Below are 6,000 nucleotides of genomic sequence, written 5' to 3'. Positions count from 1 at the left end.
CTTCCAAGACCTCAAGAAATACTTCATCAGCCCCCCGGTGATGGTGGCGCTGCGGCCTCTCGAGCCTCAGGTACTCTACCTCGCCGCCACCCCATACTCCGCCAGCGCGGCGCGGGTGGCGGTTCGGAAGGACTGCAGAGGCAAGGATGCGCCGCACCAAGCCAGAGTTGATGCAGCGCAGGGTCAGGAAGGCACACCAGAGCCATCAGCGGCAGAATACCAAGCTCGGCAGGGCAGCGTCGCGGAAACTCCTGAGGATGGCCAAGTCTCAGGAAACCCTCCACCTCAGGATACGCCACAATCTGCCCCGAGCCTCAACAGTGTGCTAGCCTTCATCTAGCACCCGGTGTACTTCGTCGGCACCGTACTGTGGGACGCAAGGGCATGCTACCCCATGCCGCAAAAGCTCCTGCTCGCACTCTTGGTGGCCTCGCGCAAGCTGCGACACTACTTCCAGGGGCACCCCATCAAGGTCGTCTCATCTTACCCATTGGAGAGGACACTCAGGAGCCCAAACTCAGCTGGAAGGGTCGCTAAATGGAACATCGAGCTGCAAGCATTCCAGCTGGAGTTCAGCACCACCAGGGTCATCAAGGGAGCCACGCTCGCCGATTTTGTGTCAGAATGGACAGATGCCCAGGCTCTTGAGGAAGGAGAAGACCGGTCCACCTCCCCAGGAAGTGAGGCGCCAGACGGCTGGGTCATGTATTTCGATGGCGCCTTTGCACACCAGGGCGCGGGGGCTGGAGCAGTGCTCATCTCGCCCACTCAGGACAAGCTTTACTACGCCATGCAACTCTGCTTCCAGCACGGTGAGAAGGTCTCCAACAATATCGCGGAATACGAAGGCCTCATAGCCGGCATGAAGGCTGTGGCGGCTCTGGGGGTGAGGCTCCTTACCATCAAGGGTGACTCACAACTCCTCATCAACTTTTCCAACAAAGTGAACAAGCCAAAGGACGAGCACATGGAGGCCTACCTTGCGGAGGTGCGCAAGATGGAAAAGCAGTTCTCAGGCTTGGAGCTGCAGCACGTGCCCCGGGGCACCAACAAGAAAGCCGACGACATCGCCAAGAGAGCATCCAAGCGGCAACCGCAAGAGCCTAGCATCTTTGAAGAGTGGCTGTTCAAGTCGTCAGCTACGCCACCTCTTTCAAGCACGACTCAGCCTCGGGAGGAGCTCCCACAGCCCCCGGCCATGGGAGCACCAGCTTGCGGCCCAACCTCAGGAGCTCGGCTACTCTTGGCGCTCGAGCCCCAGCAAGAGTGCTGGACCAAGGAGTTCAACGAGTACCTGATGCACGGGACACTGCCGGAGAAGGAAGAGGACGCAGAGCGCGTGGCCCAGAAGGCCACGGCATACTGCATTCAAGATGGCGAGTTGTACAAGAAACAACCAAATGATGTCATGCTATGCTGCATCTCCAGCGATCAAGGGAGGGAGCTGCTGACTGACATACATGGCGGGAACTGTGGATATCACTCATCATCATGGACCCTCGTCGGCAAGGCCTTCCGCAGCGGATTCTATTGGCCCACAACACTCAACGATGCGACCGAGCTAGTGAAATCCTGCGAAGCTTGCCAATTCCACGCCAAGCAAATCCATTAGCCTGCTCAGGGCCTCCAAACCATCCCACTCACGTGGTTGTTCACGGTCTAGGGGCTAGACATCCTAGGCCCGTTCCCACGAGCGTCAGGGGGCTACTGTTATCTCTACGTCGCCATCGACAAGTTCACCAAATGGGCGGAAGTGGAAGCCGTCCGGACCATTCCAGCCGGCTCTGCTGTCAAGTTCATCAAGGGCCTCGTGAGCCGCTTCGGGGTCCCCAAACGTATCATCACAGATAATGGCTAGCAGTTCACTAGTAACCTCTTTAAAACCTACTGTGCTAACCTTGGAACATAGATCTGCTACGCTTCGGTGGACCACCCCAGGAACAATGGTCAAGCTGAGCGCGCCAACGCTGAGGTCCTGAGGGGCCTCAAGACCAGGACCTTCAAGAAGAAGCTGGAGGCCCGCGGCAGGGGCTGGCACGACGAGCTCCAGTCCGTGCTATGGTCCATCCGCACTACGGCTACCAAGCCAAGGGGTGAGACTCCGTTCTTCCTCGTCTATGGAGCTGAAGCAGTCCTCCCTCATGAGCTCAAGCATCGCTCCGCGCAGGTCTTGGCGTTCGAGAAACGCAGCAGGATGCCATGCAAGGGATGGACCTTGTGCTGGGGGAGGAACGTCGTCGCGAAGCTGCATTAAGGGCGGCAAGGTACGAGCAAGCGCTGCGGCGTTACCACGGCCGCAACATTCGCTCTAGGACGCTCGAGACGGGTGACCTGATCCTAAGGCCGGTCCTCTCCAGGGAAGGGTTGCACAAGCTTTCACCCATGTGGGAGGGCCCGTTCAGGGTCGTCCACATCTCCAGGCCTGGCGCGGTGCGCCTGGAGACGCAAGAAGGGATACCTATCCAAAACGCCTGGAACATCCAGCACCTCCGGAGGTTCTACCTGTGAAGCAAGGCCCAGAGCCTGAGAAGCAAGGCCCAGAGCCTGTGAAGCAAGGCCCAGAGCCTGTGAAGCAAGGCCCAGAGCCTGAGAAGCAAGGCCCAGAGCCTGAGAAGCAAGGCCCAGAGCCTGTGAAGCAAGGCCCGGTGCCTGTGAAGAATTGCTACCCATGACACTCATGTAATAATGAGTTGGGGCTGTACACGCCCCGGAGTCTCAGGAGCGCCGGCCTCAGGCCCTGGGGCTCCCTCCCACGCCTAGTGGACAACACTTAGCTCCGCGCTGGTGAGAAGACTTGAAGACTAGATTAGGTGTCGGATGCGGCTTTTCATTTGCTTTTCGAAGTTGGCTCGCTTCTCCTTAATCAAGTTTGCCCTTAGCGTTCCTTGTTGATTTGGTTCCTTCACCTTTTACCACATTTTTTGGCTCTGGTTTGCTCATGATCTCTCTCTATCACATTCCTCATGAGGGGGCTAGGCAGATGCCCTCGCGAGCATTTTTCTTCTCTCTGCCTTCTCGCGAGTCACTGGGCAGGTGCCTTCGCGAGCATTTTTCTTCTATCTGCCTTCTCGCGAGTCACCCTCATTCGAGCCTGAAAGCTGGCACATCTCTCCTAATCCATGCCCCTCGGGTACTGCGATACAAAGCGCCAAGTAAAGGTTTGGGTGAACAACAAATCCTCTAGCACACCCGCTAACAAATTTTTTGCAGTTCCTGAGCAAACGCAGACATCTCGTGAAGGAAAGGGCGTCCCAAACGCGCCAAGTTAAGTTATCTTTGCACAAAATAACAACACGGCATGGGAATAACACGCAAGTTGCATTGACAAAGAACCACAGCTCGATACACGCCCCTCTGGGCCTATACTGGTTTCATTTTCTCATGCAGAAAAAAAGGAAAAAGCTAAACAAAGCGGCGTATCAGCAATCCGCGTAGGCAGGCCCTTGGCGACGCCCCGAGCCTAGCCAGACCCCTCCTTGCGCTTCACGGAGGCGCGACGATGAGATGACCCGCTGCCTCGTTCGAAGTGGGCGCGGCGGCTGGTCGTAGCCATCGCTGCTAGAGCTGTCACCGTAGGAAGAGCCGCCATAGCAGAGGACAGGCTTGTCCTCATCCTCGTCCCAACCGTCACCAAGGCCGAGCACCTCCTCACCATCGTTCATCTCGGGGCAGCACCCGGCGCGGCGACCATCTTCCCCGAACACCCTCACATAGAGGTTCGATCCACCGTCATACTTGAAGTGGAGCGTGCACCGCCTGAACAGGCCGCACGCGCGGGCGATCATCTGCCAGCCACAGGCCAGGGCAATGTTGCCCGCGGAGGAGGTCTCGACCGCGACCCAGGAGGCCTTGCTGCAGCAACCATCCGCCTGCAACCAGAGCCTGCCTGGACCATTGGCCGGCAGTACATTGACAAGGAAGCATGGAAGCTAGAGCCAGTTGCCGTCCAGGTTTTCTGACCAGACGACGAACTCCGGCGACACCTCTGCTGAACAAAAGCGTGGGCGGGGAGGCCGCGCCACCATCGCGCGCCTCCCCTCGTCAGTTGGACCGCCACGGTTGGGACGGTGCCCTCCACGTGCCGCGGCGTCGCCTCGACGGTGGGCCACGGCGGGGGTCGCAGCGTGCTTGCACGGACGGCCACGGCCGCGCTTGGGCACCGGTGAACCGGGGCCCTCGCGAGGGGCCTTCCCCTTCTCGGCGGCAGAGAACTTCCTATGTGGCGCCATCAAAGACACTGCAAGCAATGAAGAAAATAAGAAGCAAGCAAGCGAGGAAGAGATGGGTTTCCCTTGCATGTCGCAGGGACTTGTCAAGTCATGCAGTTCCAAAGGCAACGTGGGGAAGCGGAGACGCCCACGTCCAATCAACCGCCACGCGTCAACCAAGGCCACAGGCTTTTGGGGCCCGCGGTGCTCTGAACTTGACCCTTGGCTTCGCTACGAAGCCAAGCCCGCGCGCACCTTGGGCACCGGGGCTATTGTCGGTGTTCTGGGAACGGGGGTCCCCAGACCTGCCTTCCTGCGGCCCATGGCGTGGCTGAGCCGGCAGGCCGTACGGCCCACCTTCACCAACAAGGCACCCAAGACCCTCGTGAGGGTTCAGGCCTCGCGAGGTGGACGACGCAAGACCTTCTCCTGAGTGGCCTGGTCAGGCAGGCTCGCGAGGAGCGGAGATATCAAGGCAAGGCGAACCTCACGAGGCTCTCGTGACGTGAGCCATGACGATCAACACCACGCGGGCGCCAGACGGGCGCCAGTGCATGCAATGTCCTTTTTTCCTCTTTGGTGCAAAGGAGGCAAGCGCAGCCGTGGAGTACCGAGGCCTCAGGCAAAGGTTGCCATTTCGGTGCAACAAGGCCAAGACCAGTATAAACCCCAGAGCCTTTCACAGGCGCAGACTACCTTTTGTCAGGGTAGCTTGTACTAGTTGTCCCCCTTCAAATTAGCCCTCCATTGTTGGCTCCCTTCCCACTCGATATTTGGGAAGCGGACCAGGGCTTCTATAAATAGGACTAGCCACCACAGATTAGAGGGGAGAGCTCACCAGGCCCATAGATACACACAAGTCCATATGCACAAGAACACCTCAACCTGAGGAGGTTGTTCTTCCTCTTGTACTGTTCATCATCAGCCCAAGAGCAATCCACCACCACCACACTGGAGTAGGGTATTACACCGCAATAGTGGCCGAACCAGTATAAACCCTGTGTCTTTCTGTGTTGCGTGTTCGTCGAGTTCGTCCGCAAGATCTTAGCGAGCTAGAGCGTAGATTGGTAGAAGGGAAAGACTTCGCGCACTCCCCAGTGTTCAAACCTTAAGGGTTAGCTGGAACCCCACATCCGACACCATCCTCCTGGTCTTGGTCTTGTTGCACCGAAATGGCAACCTTTGCCTGATGCCTCGGTACTCCGCGGCTGCGCTTGCCTCCCTTGCACCAAAGAGGAAACAAGGACGTTGCGCGTGCTAGCGCCCGCCTGGAGCCCGCCTGGTGTCGATCTTCATGGCTCACGTCACGAGAGCCTTGTGAGGTGCGCCTCGCCTTGATATCTCCGCTCCTCGCGAGCCTGCCTCACCAGGCCACTCCTGAGTAGGTCTTGCATCATCCGTCTCGTGAGGCTTGGCCCCTCGCGAGTGTCTTGGGTGCCTTGTTGGTTAAGATGGGCCGTACGGCCTGCTGGCCCCGCCACGCCATGGGCCGCAGGCAGGCAACTCTGGGGACCCCCATTCCCAGAACACCAATAGTAGTCCTCGGGGCCAAGGTGCGCTCAGGCTTGGCTTCGCGGCGAAGCCAAGGGTCAAGTTCAGAGCACCGCGGGCCCCCAAAGCATGCGGCCTCGGTCGATGCGTGGCGGTTGATTGGACGTGGGCATCTCCACTTCCCCATGTTGCCTTTGAATCCGCCTGGCTATGCGGCCCATTCGGCCTGCACACTTATTCTTCCTTCGCCACGCCTGGCTCTTCCCATCTCCCTGCTTCCTCGACGCCCTGCTCCGCCTTC

The sequence above is a fragment of the Triticum aestivum genome, chromosome 4A (genome assembly GCF_018294505.1).
Source record: "Triticum aestivum cultivar Chinese Spring chromosome 4A, IWGSC CS RefSeq v2.1, whole genome shotgun sequence".
NCBI lineage: Eukaryota > Viridiplantae > Streptophyta > Magnoliopsida > Poales > Poaceae > Triticum > Triticum aestivum.
The sequence above is the reverse complement of the archived record's forward strand: the minus strand, read 5'-3'. Positions refer to the sequence as shown.